The sequence below is a fragment of the Chiloscyllium plagiosum genome, chromosome 8 (assembly GCF_004010195.1).
Source record: "Chiloscyllium plagiosum isolate BGI_BamShark_2017 chromosome 8, ASM401019v2, whole genome shotgun sequence".
Taxonomy (NCBI): Eukaryota; Metazoa; Chordata; class Chondrichthyes; order Orectolobiformes; family Hemiscylliidae; genus Chiloscyllium; species Chiloscyllium plagiosum.
The window spans coordinates 90,577,175-90,600,908 of record NC_057717.1 but is presented as its reverse complement, the minus strand read 5'-3'; the positions used below and the strand labels follow the sequence as shown (position 1 = coordinate 90,600,908).

The following is a 23,734-nucleotide window of genomic DNA, read 5'->3' as shown; positions in this document are numbered from 1 at the left end:
GTCTGACCTATCACCCTCACCTTGACCTCTTTCCACCTATCACATTTCCGACGCCCCTCCCCCAAGTCCCTCCTCCCTATCTTTTATCTTAGCCTGCTGGACCAACTTTCCTCATTCCTGAAGAAGGGCTAATGCCCGAAACATCGATTCTCCTGTTCCCTAGATGCTGCCTGACCTGCTGCGCTTTTCCAGCAACACATTTCCATCACAGATATCTATTCCCAATGCTCTTAGTTGACTTGCTATTCCCACCAAGAACAAAAGTAATCCTGTTGACCTACAACTGAATATTATAAATCCAATTAATCTACGCATTGACCTCATTCACTCTGGTGAAGGAAGCAGAGCAAGGTTAGCAAGCTACATCTAATGTTGTCCAGCTCAGATAGATCCTCATCAGTGGGCAGTACAAATGTATTCAACAGCTCCCTGAGCAAGCATGTTCTTTCTGGTCATTCTAGAGACTAACTAGGAGACTAGTGGTATATATTGTGTCTTGAAAATCGCATCAAATCCGTGGTCTAATTAGAAGAGGTTTTGTTCTTAAACCTCTTCATTTTGCAAGTTTCATTTTGAGATACCTGTTGCTATAAAGTCAACAAGGAGACATAGATTGTAGGTCTGTCTATCCTGAGATCCAGAGATTTTCTATCTGTCCTCACCCAAGTCCTTACGACAGGTTAGGATTGGGTGAAACTTAGTACATCATTGTGTTAACCTTTTCAGTGCCACAAAGAATACACAACAAAATACCAGCATGGATTGTGTACTAGTGTTTCTGAAGTGAAACTTGGAGTCTTCCGAACAGTAAGGGATTGGGGAATTTGGAAAAGCAAAGAGATTTATCCAGCTGCCTGGATCACCAGACACACCTGCACAGACTGAAAATGTAATTAGAAATCCTGTGACAGAGGTGACCACAATATTTGTAGGATTTAATGGCACAAACTCCATAAGCCAAATAGCTCTCTATGCTGTACCATTCAATGGCTGTATGTAGAAAAGGTAGGTGATACAGGGAAATGATAGTGTAGTGGTACTAGTCATCCAGAAGGTCTGCCTAATGTTCTGGGGAAAAAGGTTGGAATCCCACCAACGCAGATGGTGAAATTTGAATCCAATAAAAAACGTGGGATAAGGAAGATAGACAGTTGGATAAGTACATGAATAGGAAAGGTTTGGAGGGACATGGGCCAAATGCAGGCAGGTGGGACTCGTTTAGTTTGGGATTATGTTCGTCATGAAGGATCGAAGGATCTGTTTCCATGTTGTATGACTATGACTCTAAAATAATTGCAAAATTCATCCAGTTCACTAATGTCCTTTAGGGAAGGAAATCTATTAAGATTTCCTAATAAGACCCACAACAGTGTGGTTGACTCTTAACTGCCCTCAAAGCAATTAAGCAGAAATCATACATTTTGACCTAGGCTCTGGTGCCCAAATTTCACAAATTATTTTATAAAAGGGGCATGGAATTAAACTGTTCAAACAGCCAGTGTAAATGTAATGGGCCAAATGGTCTTCTGCACTGTAACAATTCTGTGATTTACATTGAAGTGAGTCTGTAGTCACATGTTGGCCAGGCCGAGTAAGAATGGCAGATTTCCTTCCTTCAAGGTCATGACTGAACCAGATAGGTTTTTACAACAAACCCAAAAATTGCTGGAGAAACTCAGTTGGTCTGGCAGCATCTGTGGAGAGAGAAAGAGAGAGAGAGAGAGAGAGAGAGAGAGACCCTTCTTCAGAATTGGTTATCACAATAATTGACACGAATCACCATTGGGCTTTTTAATTCCAGATTGTTATTGAATTCAAATTTCACCTCTGCCATGGTGGGGTTTGAGCCCCAGAACATTAGCCCGAGGTTCTGAATTACTAGTCCAGTGATGTTATCTACTACATCAACCGCCTTGCCAAATCCCCTGCTCCTGTTTTTCATGTTCTTGATTGGAGGGCGAAGCCTGAAATATTAAGCAGCAGGAGCTCTTCTTTTTGCATGGCCATTGAGAAAAGAAGTTTTGAGGAGGCTGAGCTGGCCTCAGGCAGGGAGGAGGGGTAAACGACACTGACCCAATTAGTTCTGACAGAGAGGAAAGGAACTGTGTTTGGTGAGGGGAAAAGACCAAGCTCGGGACCAAGAAAGGGTGTGTGGCTGTGTGAGTGTGCACAAAATCTGAGTGAGAGGTGTGTAGAGAGTTTGAGCATATGCTAAGTCACTAGCCTGAGAATTAATTTGATTGTAGACCAGCTGGAAGCCTCAGGAATAAGTCAGGCAAAGAATAATGTTGTGCTAATAAGAGAAAAGATCTGAAAAACAACCCCTCACCATTGATTTATACTAATATGTGTGGAGCTTTCTTGAAAGAGAAACAACAGACTTCCTTGTGCTGTTACTTGCGGATGGTTCACTGTGAATGATACCTCTGAGTACAAGAGTACACCCCCATTCTGCTGGCAATCGCAACACCCTTACATCATTCAACCTCACATTATTCCTCTACATCCGACATAGAGGAACATTGGAGTCCGTACTGTTGCTCTCTACACCTGGGCCTGTCCAGTTCCTGTATGTCACCAGTCTCTGCCACTCTCTCAAGATGGCATCTGCTAGTAATATAACCAGATGTGTGCTAGTCATAGGGGAACAGTACATTGATCTTTGAATAATTGTGAAGGGCACCAATGGCTAGTGAATGGGTCAGCCAGCTCTGGAACATAGGAACAGGAGTAGGCCATTCAGCCCCTTGAGTCTCTTCTGCCATCCAATAAGATCATGGCTGATTTAGGGCCTAGTTCCATATACTTACCTTTGGTCCATTTCACTTAATACCTTTGGTTAGCAAAAATTCACCTATCTCAGAGTTAAAACGAACAACTGATCCAGCATCCTCTGCCATTTGTGGAAGAGAGTTCCAACTCTACCACCCTTTGTGTGCAGAAGTGCTTACCAACATCTCTCTTGAATAGTCTGACTCTAATTCTCAGACTATGCTCCTAGTGTTATAGTCCTCAACCTGTGAAAGTAGTTTACTTTTATCAGTTCTGTCTTTTCCTGTAAATATCTTAAAAACTTCAATCAGATCACTGTTTAACTTTCTAAATACTAGAGAGAACAGACCGCATTTGTATAATCTGTCCTCAAAACCCCTGAAAGTCTGGGTTTCGTTCTTGCAAATCTACGGTGTACTTCCTCTAGGGCCAATATATCCTCTGCTGGTGAGTAAATATATAAGATGCTACTGAGGAGGCCAGAATAAAGGGTCACATCCTAAGAAGTAGGGATTAGAGTGGTGCTAGAAATGTACAGTAGGTCAGGCAGCATCCGAGGAGCAGGAAAATTGATGTTTCGGGCAGGAGCCCTTATCTGGATGAAGGGCTCTAATCTCCAGCATCTGCAGTCCTCACTGTCGCCTCACATTCTAAGAATACAGGGTAGGCCTTTTAGGATTGAGATGAGAAGAATTTTCTTCACTCAGAGAATGGTGAGCCCATGGAATTCTCTGTCACAGAAAGTGGTTAAGACCAAAAGATTGAATGTTTTCAAGAGGGAGTTAGAGATGGATCTTGGGACTAAAGGGATCAAAAGGCATAGGTTGGACTGGGAAGAGTTGGACATTCATCCATGATCATATTGAATGGTGGAGCAAGCAAGAAGGGCTGAATGGCCTACTCCTGTTTCCTATTGTCTAAGTTAACATTGGTTAACTGTAGTCCAATGGCTATGTCCCTGCCTCTAAGCCTGAAGCTTTAGGCCCAAGTCTTATTATAGACCCCAACAGCCAAGAAGCTTGTGTCTGGAAGATGACCTAACAGGTTGATTTTTCTCTACCTATAAATTCTTCCAAAACACCCCAATGGCAGAGGTTGCTGGAGAGAGGGATTCTTGGCCAGCCGTGTGAAGAATACCAGAACCCCTAACAACACTCTCCAATACTGCAGACTACACCATCTGGAACTGTGTGTCACCACAGCAGTGAGGACATTCAGGTGAATTTACTGAATAGACTGAATTCCCACTCAGTGAGCAGTAGATGGTTAGTAAATAAATCAGGTAAACTATGCTGGTCATCATAGTTATTTCTTAATCAATCTGTTCAAATGTATTATGCACATTTCTAGGGCAGGTGGAACTGAACCTGGTTCTCCTGACCCACAGGAACAGACGTTGCCACTGGGCAGCAACAATCCTTCAAAGTCACAACTGATGACAGACATGGTTGACAGGACTTGAACATACACAGGAAAATCCCAGTGGATTTCAAACCCGTCACTTTGACCTCTCAGTGGTGATGACAGGCTCACTGCTGATTACTATAAGATTGGACTTGCCTTGGCCTTTACTTTCTCATTCATGGGATATGGGCATCATTCAGCCATTGTTATTGTCCATCTCTCGTTACCCTTGAAAAGGTGATAGTGAACTACCTTCCTGAACTGCTGCAGTCTATTTGTTGTAAGGATGCTATAGATATTGATGAAGGGAAGGTGGGAACAAATACCGACAGACTCCCACAATCCTGTTAGGGAGGGAATTCCAGGATTTTGACCCAGTGACAGTGAAGGAATGGCTATATATTTTCAAGTCAGAATGGTGAATGGCTTGGAGGGGAACTTGGGGGTGGTGGTGTTCCCATGTATCTGTTGTGTTTGACCTTCTCAATGGAAGTGGTTGTGCAGTTGGAAGATGCTGTCGAAGGATATTTGGTAAACTTCTGCAGTGCATCTTGTAGATGGTACACACTGCTGCTACTGAGGGAGTGAATATTTGTGGATGTGGTGTCAATCAGGCAGACTGCTTTGTCTTGGATGGTGTCAACCTTCTTGAGTGTTATTGGAGGTGCCCTCATCTGGCAAGTGGGGAGTATTCCATTGCACTCCTGACTTGTGCCTTGTCGATGGTGGGCAGGGTTTAGGAAGGCAGGAGCTGGGACACTCTCTGCAGGATTCCTAGCCTCTGATCTGCTCTTGCAGCTCCTCTGTTTATGTGGCACATCCAGTTGAATGTCTTGTCAATGACTGGTTATGGATTGGACCAAGTACTGACTATTGGTCATGGAGAAGATCTGGTGTACAGGCGAGTGGTGATAGCTGTAATGAGGTAGTCCCAGCAGCTTACTGATTCCTGGCTGGTTGGTTTGTTGTTAATGAGGGAGGATGCTCTCTGCTGGTTTTGATCAGTCAGTGGTCTGTAGTACTCTGGGTGATGTGACTGTGCCTATTCAATGGCTGGTTGGGCTCTGCCAATGAGTTGGTGTTAGCTGCTTTCATGTTCTACTGTCCCCGAGAGCATGAATGTGAAGTGCAGGTTGCTCCAGCAGGCAAGATACTCTGGGACACATCCTGGATTCCAGGATTTAATTCCATGTTATCTCCATATCAATGTTACAGCCAAGCTGCTGTAACATAATTGCACAAAAATGAAAGAAACCACACGGCCTGCTACATTCCATGCTATTACAGGGAACTTCAAGGCAAATGCCAGGAAACTGATCACATCTTCTGCAAGTCCCAGAGTCAGGCGTTGTCTTTGTCGCTCACTTTCTTTCTGTCGAACGGTGTCTCCTACATACTTACTCTCATACATTTTCTCCCATTCTGTCTCTCATACACTGCTCCTCACATATTAACTTCCTCACGTCCCCTCTCTCTCCGTCATGGTCTCTCTCTCCCACATGCTCTCTCACCCGGAGGCGTAGTCTCTCCATTACGTGCTCTCTCTCCCTCATGTGATCTCCCATGTGCTCTCTCCCTCATGTGATCTCCCATGCACCCTTTCTGTCACACATGCTCTGCCTCACACTGTTTCCCTCGTGTCCTCTCCCATGTGCTGTATCTCCCTTGCACTCTTTCCCTCATATGCTCTCCCTCGCAATCCCTCCCCATAACATGTGCTCTGTCTCCTCCACATTCTCCCTTTTTAATTTTCTCTCTGTCTCTCTCTGCTGAAGTCTGGACATTAACCCACAACAGCTCGTTCAGGACATCGAAACTATGAGTACCTTCCCTCCCTCAGTCAAGAGGTGTTTAATACCTAAGTCCGCCCTTGCAAACCACTTGATAACTTAACCTTGTATTCCCCTTTACTCAGTGTAGGAGGCGTTCTGTACCCTTAGCTTCACCTTGGATTCTGAATAAAAGTGTAACTACATCAGGAAATGTCCTTGGCATTGAATAAAAGAAGTCAGTGCTAAGTGTAGTCCACAAATGAAGTGCAGTTGGAGGGCAGCTGGATAATTGGACCAAATAGTACATATGTAATTCCATCCCCATTTTACAGCCAAGCACTCTGACCTTTGTTTGAAGCTTCATAATGGAACCTGCGTATGTAAACGTGTCACACTTGAATTTACAGCCTCCTGTCTGTGCACCACCCTCATGAAAAGAGGCCTAGAGTGGCAGGTCCATAGAGATTTGTCACCGTGGGTTCTCTCGAACAAGCTGATTCGAGATGAGGGAGTTCAACCACAAATTGAATCAAAACATGACACTGTGACTTTTCTTAAACTTAAAAAAAAGCCACGCCAACCACACTGGTTATCCCTCAAGGTCACATTATGGGCCATGACAATTCTGTCAATTAAACTAGGTACAATGCCTTCAAAGAGGCTTTTAACTTTAAACCTTATTCTTTAGGCCCTCAGTCATAGTAGGCACTGTTTTAACAGCTCTAAAATATTATTTTACCTTTAATATACACAAACTAAATATTATGCACCTTTGTGACTTATCTAATTTGTTTCAGGCCATTCTTATTTATTTAAAGCACTCACAGTGACTGTAAAAGATCCACCGACCAAAAGTCCTTTTTTTTTAAAGTGATAAACCAATTTCCAACTGTGTTCTTCAGACTCAGCCAGGTCTTTTGTATTTGTTCACGAGGCTTTGGCATCACTGGCTGGTTCTGCATTATTGCCCATCCCAGGCTGTCCTTGACAAGCTGGTGTTGAGCTGCCTTCTCAAACCACCACAGTCCATGTTGACCCGCAACGTCATTAGGGAGGGAGTTCCAGGACTTTAACCCAGCGACAGTGAAGGAACGGTGATATATTTCCAAATCAGGATGGTGAGTGACTTGGAGGGGAACTTGCAGGAGGTGGTGCTCCCTTGTCCTTCTAAATGGAAGTGGTCGTGTAATTGATAGGTGCTGTGTAAGGAGCCTTGGTGAGTTGCTGTAGTGCATCGTGTAGATAGTACACACTATTGTATGTGGAGGTTTCCATTTTTGAATACATCAGCTAACATCAATACTGCCTGATTGGCTGAGCTGATGGAAGATACGATGCTTGGCAAAATGCAAGTGAGTGGTAATAAAATTTCTTAAAACCTGCACAGTTTGAGTCCAGAATAATGATTGTACCCAAAGCAGAAACTCTTGGCTATTAAACTGAGTAACAGAGGCATATGGTAATAGATCAGTCGCTAAGACCCTGGGGTCATGGCTCCCATCCCAGCTGGTAGATAGAAAGCCATAAGACAGGGGAACAGACGTAGGCCATTCAGCTCATCAAGTATGCTCTGCCATTCAGTGACATCATGGCTGATCCGATAAACCTCAACTCAACTTTCCTGCCTCTTCCCCATCATCCTTGATTCCCTTCCTGATTAATAATCTGCCTACCTTGAATATACACAATGACAACCCTCTGCAATAAAGAATTCCACAGATCCACACCCACTGAGAGAAGAAATTCCTCCCCATCTCTGTTTTAACTAGGTGACCCCTAACTATGAGATGATGCAGTCTGGTTCAAGACTCTCCCATAGCGGTGAAGACTACCTTTCTGAATCCACTCTCAGAACCTTACATGTTTCAATAAGGCTCTCATTCTTCTCAGTCCAATCTAGTCAACCATTCTTCATAAGTTAAAAATGACACAACACCAGGTAATAATCCAACAGGTTTATTTGGATGCACTAGCTTTCGGAGCACTGCTCCTTCATCAGGTGTTGTCTTCCTGATGAAGGGCTTATGACCGAAACATCGATTCTCCTGCTCCTCAGACGCTGCCTGGCTTGCTGTGCTTTTCCAGTACTACAATCTTGACTCTGATCTCCAGCATCCACAGTCCTCACTTACCCCTATAACCTGGTATTATGTGTCCAACACCAGCACCTCCAAATCTTTCCTCATAAGAAATGGAATTTAAATTAAATTTATAAAATCATTCAATTACTTGATTTGTGCAATTAATTAATGAAATCAATTGAATGTTGGAAGCCAGTCTCCTCTATAGTGACCAGAAACTATGAATAGTTGTTATAATAACTTATCTGGTTCATTAATGTCCTTTCGAGAAGGAAATCTGCTGTCCTTACCTGGTCTGGCCTAGACTGCACCCAGACCCACAACTATAAGTTGATACTTAACTGACCTCAGAAAGGGCTGTAGCAAGGCATTCTATGACATCGAACCGCTGCAGGTGGAAGATTTATTTTTCTAATGGTCATGATTACAATTATAAACTCTTATTAGAAAATATAGAAAGAAATGATCTAGTGATATTATCACCAGATTATTAATCCAGAGACCCAAGTAATGCGTTGGGGACCTAGGTTCAAATGTTACCATGGCAGATGGTGGAATTTGAATTCAGTAAAAACCAGGAATTAAGAATCTGATCATGACTGTTTCCGATTGTCGGAGAAAATGATCTGGTACACTAATGCCCTTCAGGGAAGAGAACAACCTTACCCGGTTTGGCCTACATGTGACTCCAGGAACAATAAGGTTCATGCTCAATGGCCTTCTGGGCAATTATGGGATGGACAATAAATATTGGCCTGGCCATGAATGAATAATAAAACATATATACAGAGGAACCTTGATTATCCAGCATTTGATGATCTGGATTTCGCATTATCTGGCAAGATCGCAAGGGTCCAATGCTTGGCTAAACTGTGTTTTCTGGCATTCGATTATTCGAACAGTCAATTATCCGAGAAAATACTCCCCTCCTGTGTCATTCGGATAATCGAGGTTCCTCTGTGTATAATGAAAAACAGTTGAATGGAAATGCACACAGGCATAAGATGGGTGATATATTGGATGGAGATGTACTGTGGTAACTCAGTGAGAAATGTGAGAGGATTGGTGCTGTCAGCTCTCTGCCTTAACAATGATTAAGTTCCTTAGATTCAGCTGAGAAAGCTCCGCATTAATCACCTCCATTTTGGCCGGAACTTCGATCCGTTATCCCAGATCTTTAAAACTCACTTTTTAGCAGGACCTTTGTCAGAATTTGAAGAGTGGTTGATTATTTGCTCATTACAGCATTGTAAACAGATTTCATAGCTGGCATCGACTAGCTCTGGGTTTTTATTTTTTTTGTAATACGAAGGATCTAAATTTACTTGCTTTCTTTTTCTGTCCAACTCCTGTCTGGTTTTCAAAGGATTAATATTCGAGTGTGTCGACACTGAAGAATCCAAGCTGGACTGCTCTGTCAGGCCTGAGGCCTAAAGATGAGCGTTAGCACTATCAGCGGACTGGAATCAACACGAGTGAATACACCTGTTGTATCACTTGCATGTTGTGCCTGGAGATGTGTCCTCATGCATTTTAAGAACAAGACCTCTGCCACTAATACTCTCCACTGGCCTTCCTAACTATCCAGATGAAGAGATGAGCCAGGCCATTCAACCCATTTAATCATGGAATGGTGCAGCACAGAAGGAGACTGTTTAAGTCTGCATAGTGTGCAGGGATATGGGGCAAAGAAAGGAGATTGGCATCAGGTCATGATGCTCATTTGAAGAATCATGCAAGCACGATGCGCCAAATGACCTCCTTCTGCATTGTAACCCTTTGGTCTTAGATTCTCCCACAAGGGAAAGCAATCTTTCCACATTGATCCCGCAAAGTCCTGTAAGAATCTTGTATGTTTCAAAAATGCTGCGTACTCATTCCAGAGGCCATCCTAATCTGGTGCATTCAGAAACTGCCCTGCAGTGACACAGATCATGTGCTGGGCTGGACCTGCATTCAGGCAGAGAAGTGAATACATGAAGACCTGTGGTTGTCTAATATCTGAGCTTGAAGTTGAAACAATGCTGCGTATTAACCTTCTTGAGCTTGCACACACCAATGAGTTACCTCTCGTTGCTTCCTTTCAGTAACGAATAATTTGCATTGATTTAGCACCTCTGAAATGGTAAAATATCTCAAACCATGTTACAGGACATTATCAAATCAAAATTAAAATGAAGGAGTCATTAAGTCAGGTAACAAGCTTGGTCAAAGAAGAAAGTTTTATTGAGTATCTTAAAGGAGACTAGAGTGAGATAGAAAAGTGGAGAGATTCCGGGAGGGAATTTCAGGGTGTAGGGTTCAGACCGATGAAGAGATGGCTACCAATAGTGCCACAAAGAAAGGAGCATAACATGGTTTCTTGCGTCAATCACCACTGCCTCTTTGATTTGGCCTATGGGCTTCCATATGTGTTAACCCATGTAACATATCCCACAAAGATTGTGTTCTTGTTGAGACGCAGTGGCTCAGTGGTTAGCACTGCTGCCTCACAGTGCCAGGGACTCAGGTTCAATTCCACCCTTTGGCGACTGTTTGTGTAGAGTTTGCACATTCTCCCTGTGTCAGCATGGGTTTCCTCCCACAGTCCAAAGATGTGCATATTAGGTACAGTGGCCACACTAAGTTGCCCAAAGTGTGCAGGCTAGGTGGATTATCCATGGGAAATGCAGGGTTACAGGGAGAGGGTTGGGTGAGTCTGGGTGGGATGCTCTTCAGCGAGTTGGTGTGGACTTGTTGGCTGAATGGCATATTTCCGCACTGTAGGAATTCTATGAGACAGATGTCTGGAAGCTTATTAACAGTGCTGTACTATCACTGGCTCACATGATCTGGGTTCTATGCTGACAGATGTTACTGTACATGATATGTACATAACGGACTGACTGACTGTACACACTGCACAGATTCCATTGCACTGGGAGTGAGACTGAAGCTGAGATGTGTACCCAGATACCACAACATCACACTCTGTGATGTTGTATAACTGTCCTAAATGTACACCGCTCTCTGGTCTAGAATTTCATGTAATTTCACAGCACATGCACAACAGATGTAGCAAATTACAGAAATAGGAAGGGGGCAAGATTGCAAAGAGACTTGACTGCCAAGAAGAAGGATTGATCCAGAAAAAAACACATAACCAAGAGAGAGGTGAACGTGCCTGAGAGTTATGAGTGGCTGTACCAAACCTTCCTCACAGTTCAGTTTTCAGAGGGTTACGTCCCTTTTCAGAATGGGAACAAAAAGATGGTGCACTCTGAATCCAGGCTGGAGTTAATGAGATGACATGCCTTGCGTAAACTGCTAATGTGTCTGATTAAGCTGTCCTGTAAAGTGGATATCTACAAGGAGTCATTTTGTCTTCATCTACCTCCTTTCTAGTTCCATTCATGATGTGGATGCGAAGAAAGATACATTAAAAGGCTCTAGGGAGCGTGTGGACGGGGTAAGAATTGATTTCAGCTTTCCTTCTTGCAGACTGAGTGCTTGTTGTTGTGTGGAATGGAGAAGATTTAACAGACTATATAACTGTATCATGACAGTATAAAGAGCACTGACTATGTTGAAAGACGTGAGATAAATTTAAAAGATTATATTCACAGTACCTAAACCAAAGGAAAATTCCATGTCAGTGAAACCACCTTGCATCCACTTGCAACAAGCCCCTCTGGCCTAGTTGACCCAGTATTTGAATGAATCTCTTAATGTACAAATGAAGAAAGGTTTTCTTTTGACGTCAAGAAATGCTGGAGATCACAGAGCCAGCTCTGATGAACAGTCATTTAGACTCAAAGCATTTGATTGCTTTTTTTTCCGAGGACGTTGCCTGACCCACTGTGATCTCCAGCATTTTTGGTTTTCAGTACAGATTCCAGCATCTGCAGTAATTTGCTCCTAAAAAACTTTTCCCTTGTCCTTGTGTCAGAATTATCTTGCAAAGTATTTGTTTCAGTATTAATCTTGGGTTCAACTGGATCCTTATTGTAACTCTCAGACTTGTCTTAAAGTGTTAGATAGAAAATTTGGTTGAGATTTAGAACGTCCGATTCCTCCACAGTATTACCATCCTGTTGTAATCTCCTGTTTTCTGGACAGTATTGTCCTTATTCATTTCCTCAGTGGTATCCACTTCCTGTTATCTGCCCAACGCTGGCCACTCAACATCCCCATGGCAATCATGAGTATTTCTATTTGTTTAGTGTGATATGAGACTCACGATTTGGAAAGTGCTGTCGAAGGTGTAGAGATTATAATTATAATTGTGCACCTCATAGAACAAGAGTTCCCTGATTGGGGCTCTTAACCTGGTCCTATCGGGGAATCTTGGCTGACAGATATAAACAGGAGTGTCAGAGTTCTGTTCAGCCTGAGAGCTGGTTCTGAGGGAGCTGGATCAGTGTCAAGGACTCTCTAAAGGGTGTCAGGACACAGGCCTTTTTGGAGTTATTTCAGAAGGAGCCTTGCTGCATTACTGCATAGATGGTGCACACTGCTGCACCAGTAGTGGAAGATACGGATATATTAGTTGCTGAGATCCTGAGACAGTATTTTTCCCAATTCTCAACCTTTACCACCTAGAAGGGAGGGAGGCAGATAAATGGAAACACCAGCACTTCCCCTTCCCCTCTGAGTGGACACAGTTCTGATTTGGAAATATATCAGCGGTCCTTCAGCGTGTCAAAATCTGGAAGTCCCTCTCTAATGGCATCATTGGTGTTGTGCATGCCAAGAATTGCAATGGCTCAAAAAGGCAGCTAAACTCATCCTTTTCCAGGGCAGTTAGTGATGGGCAGTAAATGCCGGACTAGCAGCGATGACCAAACCCCATGAATGAATTTAAAAAAAAAACTGTTGTATGCTCCTTCTCAGATACAAATGCAGCAATATTGTGGGGTGGCACCGTGGCTCAGTGGTTAGCACTGCTGCCTCACAGTACCAGGGACCTAGGTTCGATCACACCCTCGAGCGACTGACTTTGTGCAGTTTACACATTCTTCCTGTGTCTATGTGGGTTTCCTTGAGGTGCTCCAGTTTCCTCGCACAAAATGTGCAGGTTAGTTGGATTGGTCATGGGAAATGCAGGGTTAGGATAGTGGGATGGGTCTGGGTGTGATGCTTTTCGGAGGTGTGGTGTGGACTTGATGGGCTGAATGGCCTGCTTCCGTACTGAAAGGGGTCTATGATTCTGTGAACATGACTAAGATGGTTAAAATTTCTTAAACCTGAATATCAAAAGAACCACAAGGAAGATCAGGGTAATGTTTGTCTTTACCCAGTGAGTTGTTACGATCTGGAATCCAGGTGGTAGAAGTAGGTGCAATGATAGCATCTAGGAGTGAATTGAATTAAGAGTCAAAATTGAAAATAAAGTTGCAGAGTAATGGGGATAAAAGCAGGGAGTGTGACCAACTAGATCGATCTTTCAAAAACCAATCTAGGCTTGATGGGCCAAATGGACTCCTTCAATCCTGCAGCATTGTATGATTCTACTGAGCTCCCAGAAAACAAAACCCAAACCTTGCTTGGAGTCTCACTACTCCTTGAAAACATGATCAAGACTCACTTTTTTCTTTATCTCCATATGTGTTTGGAGGGCTCGTAAAGGCCTATAGAAAAAGGCATTGGTTTTATATCGAAAGAGCAAACTGGCAAACGGCAGAAAGGAAGAGCAAACGGAAGTGATGACATAGTAATAATGTCACTATGAAAATATGAACAAGGAACAAGAGAAGGCCACTTAGCCCTTTGAGCCCACTTCCACTATCCAATAACATCATGTTTGATTTTAACCTCAACTCTACATTCCGATATATCCCATGACAATCTTTCAACCCCTTGATAATCCAGGATCCATTCATGTCTGCCTTCAAAATATTTAAAGATTCTGCATCTACTGCCTTTTGAAGAAGGGAAATTCCGAATTCTTCTGAGAGAAAAAAATGTTCTCTTTTTGATTTAAATGGGCGCTCCCTTATTTTTAAGCTACAGCCCTTATTGCTCGAAATATCCTTTTAACATCCACCCAGTGAAGCCCCCTCAGGATTTTATGTTTTAATGAAGTCACCTCTGACTCTTTTAAACTCCAGAGGATACAGAGCTGGCCTATAAGGCAATCCTCTCATTACAGGTATCAGTCTAGTAAACTGTGTCTGAACTGCTTCCAACACCTGAACATCCTTCTGTCCGTACAGTGACCAGTGCTGTTCACAATACTCCCAATGGAGTCTCATCAACGCCCTATATAATTGAAACATGACCTTCCTACTCTTGCATTCAATTCCCCTCTCATTAAAACATAACATCCTATTATTTTTCCAAATCAATTGCTATATCTGTGTACTAACCTTCTGTGATGCATGTCCTAGGATACCCAGACCTCTCTGCATCCAAGAGCTCTGCAACCTCTCACTATTTAGATAATATGCTTCCTTTTTATTCCTTCTGCCAAAATGAACAACTCCACATTTTCCCACATTGTGGTCGATTTGTCAGATCTTTGCCCACTCATTTAACCTGTCCATATCACTTTGTAGGTTCCTTAAGTTCTCAACACAGCTCACCTTCCTATCTATCTTTGTGTCATCAACAAATCTAGCTACTATATCTTTGGTTACTCCAAGCAAATCATTTATATAAATTGTAAACAGTTGAGGCCCCAGCACTGATGTCTGTGGCAAACCAATCATGATATCCGGCTAGCTTGAAAAAGACCCACTTACTCCTACTCTGTTTTATATTAATCAACCAATCTTCTGTACATGTTAACGTGTTATCCCCTGTACCGCAAGCTTCTTTGATGTGGCGCCTTATCAAATCCCTTCTGGAAATGTAAATACAATACATCCATTGGTTCCCCTTTGTCTACTGCACAAGTTACTTCAAAGAACATCAGTAAATTAGTTCAATATAATTTCCCTTTGACAGAACCACGTTGGCTGTAACTGATTACTCTGGAATGTAGCCAAGTGGCCCTGTTATAACATCTTTAATAATGGCTTCTAATATTTTCCCAATGACAGGTTTTAAGCTAACTGACCTATAGTTTTCTGCTTTCTGCCTCCTTTCCTTTTTAGTAAAGGAGTAACGTTAGCAATTTTCCAATCTATTTTGCTAATACCACATTTATCATCTTTAATAGACAAAGCAGTTTTCTTCATCGATTCCTTGCTTCCCATTGTTTCAAAAAGACACATCTCCCTCAATATTCAGGACCCAGTCTGGGTCATCCTGCAGCCATGTCTCAGCAAAGGCCACGAGGTTATACTTGTTTATCTCAATCTATACTACTAGTTCACCTATTTTGTTTCAAACACCACGTGCATTCAAATACAGTGTCTTAAGTTTTGTCCTTTTATTATTTTTGTAACCTCGAGTCTTATCTGCTAATTTTCTCTAGGATCTGTGTTGTCTGACCCTTGCTGTTATTGCCTGTTTGCCAATTCCACATTAATTCCCTTCTTTGCCTTTTTCTGACTCTTCGATTCACCGCAGCTTCCCAAACTTGGGACCTTGCTCCTCACTATTCAGTTTAAAGCCCACTGTCATTCCCTAGTTATGTCATTCACACAAACACTGGTCCCAGGACAGTTCAGGTGAAAACTGTCCCAACAGTACAGATCCCACTTTTCCCAGAATTGGTGCTAGCGCCTCACAAGCCAGAATTCACATGGAATCATAGAATCCTTACAGTGCAGAAATAAGCCATTCAGCCCATATGAGTCCGCACTGACCCTCTGAAGAGCATCCCACTCAGACCCACCCACTACCCTAACCCATAACCCTGCATTAATCATGACTAACCCACCTGGCCTGCACATCATGGCGCAACTTAGCAAGGCCAATCCAGCTAACTGCACATGTTTGGACTGTGGACTCCAGAGTACTTGGAGTAAACCCACGCAGACTCGGAGGGAGCATGCAAGCTCCACAAAGGCAATGGCCCAAGGTTGCAATCAAACCCTAGACCCTGTCGCTGTGAGGCAGCAGTGCTAACCACTGAAACACTTTATCACCACTTCTCTCACACCAGTCTTTCAGACACACATTCATCTCTCTAAACGTGTTTGCACATGGTCACCGAGCTAGCAATCCATGGGCCCAAGCTAAGGCTTTGGTTACAGGGATTCAAATCTCACTCTGACAACTGGTAGAATTGAAATTCAATTACTGCACGTGGAATTAGAAATAATTATGAGTACAAAGCTTCATCAATTGTCATTAAATCCATGTTGTTTATTAAAGTCCTTTAAGAAAGTAAATCTGCCATTCTTACCTGGCCTGGCCTACATGTGACTCCAGACCCACAGCAATGGGGTTGACTCTTAGTTGCCCTCAGTTCAAGGGCAATAACGAAATGGGCAGCAAATGCTAGCCTTCACTGCAATGCCCACACCCCACGAAAGAGCAAAGAAAAATATCAGTTTGTAACCAAAACACATCTTTTCAGGTATAGCCGATTAGTTTTATGAGTTTAGATTAGAGTGGTGCTGGAAAAGCACAGCAGGTCAGGCAGCATCCGACGAGCAGGAAAATCAACGTTTCGGGCAAAAGCTTTTCGGGAAGGGCTTTTGCCCGAAACGTTGATTTTCCTGCTTCCTCGGATGCTGCCAGACCTGCTGTGCTTTTCCAGCACCACTCTAATCTAAACTCGGGTTTCCAGCATCTGCAGTCCTCACTTTTGCCTGCCTGATTAGTTTTATGAGGTCTGTCGAAAGTCAAGGATGAAGGGAAGCTGGCTAGTGTCAGCAGTGAGCTCGTGAATATCATTCAAAGTTTGAGAATAAACATTTGCTGTCGTGGGCTTAGATCTCAGCTGACTCTGACGTTTAGTGTCATTTTACCTGCTGTGAGATTAATATTGATTCCATTCCATTTAAAGCTTTTAAAACCCACTCACATCTGTTCCATTTGCCAGATACATATTTCTCAGTGTCAAGACAAAGCAGCTGCTTTGGTTTATTGGAATGTGAGTGCAGCAACACATAATTGTAATCTTTAATAAAGGTGTTGATACTTGCAATGGAAGTGTGACCAGCACATCAAAGGCCTTCCTCAGTGAGTTCAGGTCTTAGCAAGAGAAGCAGCGTGTTATATATGGGCCAGCTTTATATCGGCACCTGGATTTTGCGCTGACGAGCTGAGAGATGAGAATTCTGGGCCCAAGTTCACTGGAGTGGAATGTCACGCTTTCCCTGTTTGACCTTCTCCTGAACTCTTTAACTTGGAACTGTTTGGCATCTCAACTGTCTGGATGCTGCTGTTAGAGAGTTGCGCTGTCAGAGGTACCATTTTTGGCTGATGGGTTCAATTGAAGCCCAGTCTGTCCTTTGAAGCTGGACATCACTTTGCAGTTCCAACAATGGAATTCTTTCATAGTGCTGGCCTGGAATTACCCTTGAGCCAGTTGCCCTGAAACGGATGACCTGCTTGTTTTGGATATTAGTGTTCATAGGAGCTTGCTGTGAGCAAATTGATTATGGCATTTCCAAATCACAGCGACTGCTGTTGACGTTATTATCCTTGGAGCATTCTGAATCTTGAAAACTGGCATTCTGTAAACGCACGTTCTTGTTTTTACTTTACCTGACAGACTATATGTAGATCAAAGTCTGATGCCATAATTTATGCAGATACATGCACATGTTTAAGGCTGACTGATGGGAAACAAAGGGTCGTGGTGAATGGTGCTTTTCAGTCTAGTGGAAGGTGTACAGTATGACTCCCCCAGGATTGGTACAAGGACTGGTGCTGTCTTTGATTAAAGTTGTTTGGCTACACAAGGCAGACTTCCAAAATTTGCACATGACACAATTATTATGAACAATGTGGAGGACATTGATAATCTTGAGAAAGGGAGTGCTCAGGCTGGTGCAATGCACAGATCTATTTAAGAAGAGATAGTGGCTATCTCTATCTATGTCTGCTATCTGAGATATGGGGAACAGGGGTTCAAATCCCACTGTGACACTTGGTGTAATCTGAATTTCGGCTCATTTAATTGTTGTGTCAAATTGTCAGTAATGGTGACCTTGTAACCATTATTGATTGTTATTCAAAGGAAAAAAAAGGTTAACCAGTGCAAATTTCCCTTCACTTTAAGAAAGAAAAATCTGCCAACCTTATGTAGCCTACATATGACTCCAGACCCATGGTAATGTAGTTAACTCATGAGAGTATTACTCTGGTTTTGCATTGAATTCAAATTTCAATATCTGCCATGTTGGGATTTGAACTGGAGTTCTCTTGTTGGGTATTGTTATTGCCTGCCACTTGTGTGGTATGATCATTGCTGGCCACCAAGCCTGGTTTTGTCGCATTTGAGTGTGGACTGCTTCACTCTCCTACAATTGGTGAATGGCGCAATCATCAGCAAACATCCCCCACCTCTGACCTTATGATGGAGGGAAGATCATTGCCGAAACATTGATGGTTAAGCCTAGGACACAACCCTAAGTAACTCCTGCAGCTGAGATGACTGGCCTCCAACAACCACAGCCATCTTCCTTCTCAGCCAAGTATGACTTCAACTGTCAGAGAGTTATTGTCTGATTCCCATTGACTTTGCATTTTTGCCTTAATGCCACACTCAGTCGAATGCAGCTTTGATGTCAAGGGGTGTCACCATCACCTCACTCTCAGAATTCAGCTGTTTTGTCCATGTTTGAATCAGGACTGTAATGAAGTTAAGAGCCAGTGGAACCCAAACTAGGTACCAATAATCAGGTTGTTAACAAACCAATGTGAGCACTGTTGATGACATGTCCCATCATTTTACTGATGATCTACATTGTAGGGTATTGCCAGTACATTGCCAGTATTGTAGCTGTACTGGAATGGCTTGGCTGGGGCATAGCTAATTCTGGAGCACAGTTCTTCAGCACTATTGCCAGAATGTTGCCAGAGAGTCGATTTAGATTTCATTGTCATGTGGACTCAAGTATGGAAGTACCGGAGTACAGTGAAAAGTGTATAATTTTGTTATACATGGCACTATCTTAGGTACCTAGGAACAAAAAAAGCTTAGGTACAAAGTAGTAAGAGAAATGAGAGTTAAAAAGTTAAGCATTATTTCATAGAATGGTAGAAAAATAAAGAAATAGGTTATTGTTTAAAGTCTTTTGTAGTTTCATTGAGGAAAATAAAGGAATAAGATATAAGTTCAACAGCCTTTGATGGGTTCTCGCTCTGCTGTCTGTTCTCAAAGCCACCGCTGCAGATACCGTCGCTGCTACTGAAACTTCCACCTCTCTGATCCCAACCCACCTCCCCAGGTGCCTCGGGAACGTGCCTGGGAGTATCCACTTGCACGCCGGGCCAGGAGCCACCAAGATACGGGCTGACATACTGCTGAGAGACCAGGCCGGGACCCCTCACGAGATGTTGGAACCTGCTATGAGTGCTGAAAGACCAGGCCAGGATCCTCCTAGAGCCAACAAGACCAGGTTGAAAGCCACCATATGCCATTGGGAAGCCAAGCTGAGAGATGCCATACTGCTGAGAGACCCCAGGCCCAGCACCTGCCACTGGGAGATCAGACTGGGATCCACTGAGAGACCAAAGGGGGACGGAAGGAATGAGAAATAAAAAAAAGAAGCAGAGGAGCTCTAGCTGGAGCATCCTACTTGACAGGAAGTAATTCTGAATGGGTGACTGTCAGATTGGCAGCATGTTATAGGTTGGATACCTGCATAGATCTGTGGTGAGCTCTCAACCTTTTATCATTTATATCAGTGACTTAGATGAGGAAAGTGAAGGTGGGGTGAGGTGGCTACATTTTGCAGATGATGCAAAGATAGGTAGAAAAATGTGTTGTGAAGGTGACATGAGCAGGATACAGACTGATATGTTCAATGAATGAACAAAATAGAGATGGAGCTTACCGTGGGAAAATGTGACGTTGTTCACTTTGATAGGGAGAATGAAAAAGCAGAGTATTATTTAACTGGAGAATGACTGATGAGTTCCAAGGTTTAGTGGGATCTCAGTGTTCCTGTGCTTTAGTAACAAAAGGGTTAGCATGCAGGTCCAGCATATAATCATGAACACAAATGAGATGTCAATATTTATTATGAGAGAAATTGAACATAAAATAAGTATATAACAAAGAACTGTGGATGCTGGAGATCTGAAATACACAAGACCAGAAATTATTGGAGAAACTATTAGGAGGAAGGTATAAAGGAGACATCAGAGGTATGTTCTTTACACAGAGAGTTGTGAATGCATGGAATGCGTTGCCAGCGGTGGTGTTAGAAGCAGAGTCACTGGGGATACTTAAGCGAAAGCAGGACATGCACATGGATAGCAGTGAGTTGAGGCGTGCGTAGGTTAAGTTACTATATTTTACATTAGGATTAAACCTCAGCACAACGTCGTGGGCCAAAGGGCCTGTTCTGTGCTGTACTTTTCTATATTCTACGTTCTAAACTCAGCAAGTCTAGCAGCATCTATGGGGAGACAAAGCAGAGTTAAAGTTTCAGGTCCAGGTCTGCATTAAGAATGTTTTGTTTCAGTTACACAGGGCATTGATGAGACCATATCTTGAATACTGTGTGCAGTTTTAGCCTCCTTATTTAAGGGAGGATGCGATTCCATTGGAGATGGTTCAAGGAAGGTGTACTGGATTGATAATTGCACTGAGCAGGTTGTTTTATGAGGAAAGATTGATTAGATTAGGTTCCCTACAGTATGGAAACAGGCCATTTGGCTCAACAAGTCCACACCGATCATTAGAAGAGCAAGCCACCCAGACTCAACCCCCCACCCCCATATTTACCCCTGTTAATGCACCTAACGTTATTTAGTATGGCCACTTCATCTGACCTGCACATCTTTGGACTGTGGGAGGAAACCGGAGCACCCGGAGGAAACCCACGCAGACACAAGGAGAATGTGCAAACTCCACACAGACAGTCGCCCGAGGCAGAAATCAACTCAGGTGCCTGGTGCTGTGATTAGATCACTCTTTTAGGTCTGAGATGATGGGAAATAATACACCTCGGGGATTGTTAGTCTTTGGAATTCTTAACCTCACACTGCAGTAGGTTTTCAAGGCAGAGTTGGATAGATTTTTGTTAACAAAGGAGGAGCAAGGTTCTTGGGATGAACAGAAATATGGAGTTTAGGTTACAATTAGTTTAGCTATGATTAAGTGTCGGCGCAGATTCAAGAACCTGTTACTTAGTTGAATGTTCATAAATATGCAGTGTTTCATTTCGGTGCAAAAACAGAGTGATATAAAATAACATTCCAATTCTGAGCACAGGAACATGTTCAGATATGTGGGGATGACAAGACAGATTAAGGAAGGAGTTTTTAAAAAATGGTTAGGCTGCATAAATAGAGGATAGTGAATGAAAATAAGAAGGCTATGATGAAGTTTATTTTGGTGGGCCTCATCTGGAGTATAGTGTCCATTTATGGGCATCACATTTTGAAAAAGTTTGAAAGGTTTGAGAAAAGATTTATGAGGCTGGTTCTTGTGATAAGTGACTTGATTTACATGGATAAAGAAGAGAATTTGGGTTTGTTGTCCTTCGAGTAGAGAAGGTTAGGAACAAATCTGACTGAAGTTTTCAAAATAGAGTGTAAAAGGTGAGAAACTGTTTCCTTTAGCAGAGGGGTCAGTAATCAATTGATTTGATTTATTATCGTCACATTTACCAAAGTACAGTAAAATGTTTTGTTTTGCGAGCAGTACAGGTAGACCATTAACAAAGACATAGAGATCATAAGGGGTTTAGACAGAGCTAGGCATAGAAGGTTACATCTGCACAGGAGGTAGACATAAGCAAGGTCAATAATTAATTATGAAATTAGAGAGGGCCATTCGGCAGTCTAATAACAGCAGGGAAGAAGCTGTTCTTGAACCTGTTGGTGTGGTGTTTCTGCTCAAGTTTCTGTATCTTCTACCTGATGGAAGAGAGTATTACAGGGCGGAAGGGGTCTTTGATGGTGTTGGCAAGGAAAGCAACCACCGATATCATATGAGGAAAATCTTTGTCACGTAGCAGGTGTGCTGGAGTGCTCTGAAAGTGTGGAGGATGTAGACTCAATCATGGTATTCAAAGGAAAATTAGACCAGCACCTACCTGAAGAGAGAAGATTTGCTGGGCTCCAGGGGAAAGGGCTATGAAGGTTGTGGGATTCGCCAAGTTGCTCTTGCACAGAGGGCCAGCAGGAACACAATAGGCTGAATGGTCTCCTTCCATACTGGAACTGTTCTGTAATTCTGTGAAAATAATTGGAAGCTTTTCCCATTTAGATGTGTCTGATCCTGATGCCATGTTCAAAGATGCATGGGGAAAATGCAACGTAAGGCTTTTTGAAGAGTTGTTTCTTTAAAAAAAATTACTAGAAGATGACCGCTATGAGTAAAAAGGTGACTGTTTTTTCTGCATTCCTTTAGTGCCAATGAATTATGCACAACATCCCACATGGAAGTCTTTTTGTTATTCATTCACAAGATGAGGGCATCATTGACTAGGCCAGCATTTATTACCCATCCCTTATTGCATAGAGGACAGTTAAGAGTCAACACATTGCTGTGGGTCAGGAGTCAAGTGGAGGGCAAACCAGGTAAGACAGTAGTTTCCTTCCCTACAGGACATTAGTGAATCAGGTGGCTTTTTCATGACGATTGACAATGGTTTCATTGTCGAGATTAGAGTGGTGCTGGAAAAGCACAGCCAGTCAGGCAGCATCCAAGGAGCAGGAAAATCGACGTTTCAGGCAAAAGCCCCCAGTCCTGATGAAGGGCTTTTACCCGAAACATCAATTCTCCTGCTCCTCGGATGCTGCCTGGCTGGCTGTGCTTTTCCAGCACCGCTCTAATTTAGATTCTGATTTCCAGCATCTGCAGTCCTCACTTTTGCCTAATGGTTTCAAGGTCCTCAACAGGCTCTTAATTCCAGATTTTCTTTCAATTCAAATTCCACCATCTATTGTAGTGATATTAAACCGGGTCCCCAGAACATTACCTGGGTGTCTGGATTAAGAGTCCAGCAGTAATACCACCCAGGCCATCCCATCCCCATTGCTGTTATGCTGCAGTCTCATTTGAAATTTCCAGGAAACTTTGAGCCATTGTCTCCTCAGGTATTACTGAAAAAAGGCGCAATTGGTTTTGAAGTTTTCATTGTGTACCCATCAGATTGTTCACAAGAAATACCTGAGTCCAAGACAAAGAGCTTTGACAAAATGAGTGCTTATTCAAATTCTGAAATATCAAACTACTAATTGCTGTCATCTTGGTCTTAGAACTTAATTTTGTTTTTTTGCATCGGGAAGGTACCTTCACACGTTTTTTTCCCTATGTTCAGGGCACTACATAAGGGCACGTACTTGTTACTCATATTATCAGGTGCCCAGTGTCTCATTGTCATATTCTTCAGCTTGAGTTTAGTTTGATCTACAAATTACAAAGAAAATGATTAATGATGCGCCAAAAAATCACTGTGTTAAATAACGTTGCTTGTGAGAGAAATAGGATACCAAAAAGATAGCAAGATGTGCACCACATAGGTCCATTTAGAGTTAGAATTGGAATTAGATTTTATTGTTAAGTGTACTCAAGTACAAGAGTACAGTAAAAAGTGTACAATATCGCATTCCCAGCACCATCTTATAAACAAAGGTAATTATATACAGAACAGAAAAATAAAGAAACAAAGTTGCAAGTTAAACATTACAGTTCGATGGTAT

At 42.7% G+C, this 23,734-nt stretch overlaps 1 protein-coding gene across 16 annotated transcripts in view; it reads left to right on the top strand.

The window, feature by feature from the left end:
* Positions 1-23,734, top strand: part of LOC122552175 (adhesion G protein-coupled receptor L1-like) — a 588,240-nt gene that overhangs the window by 64,684 nt on the left and 499,822 nt on the right. For all 16 annotated transcript variants that reach the window (XM_043694724.1, XM_043694735.1, XM_043694723.1 and 13 more), the window contains exon 2: positions 11,414-11,477. The gene's annotated coding sequence lies outside the window, so the exon portion shown is untranslated. The remainder of the gene's footprint in view (positions 1-11,413; positions 11,478-23,734) is intronic.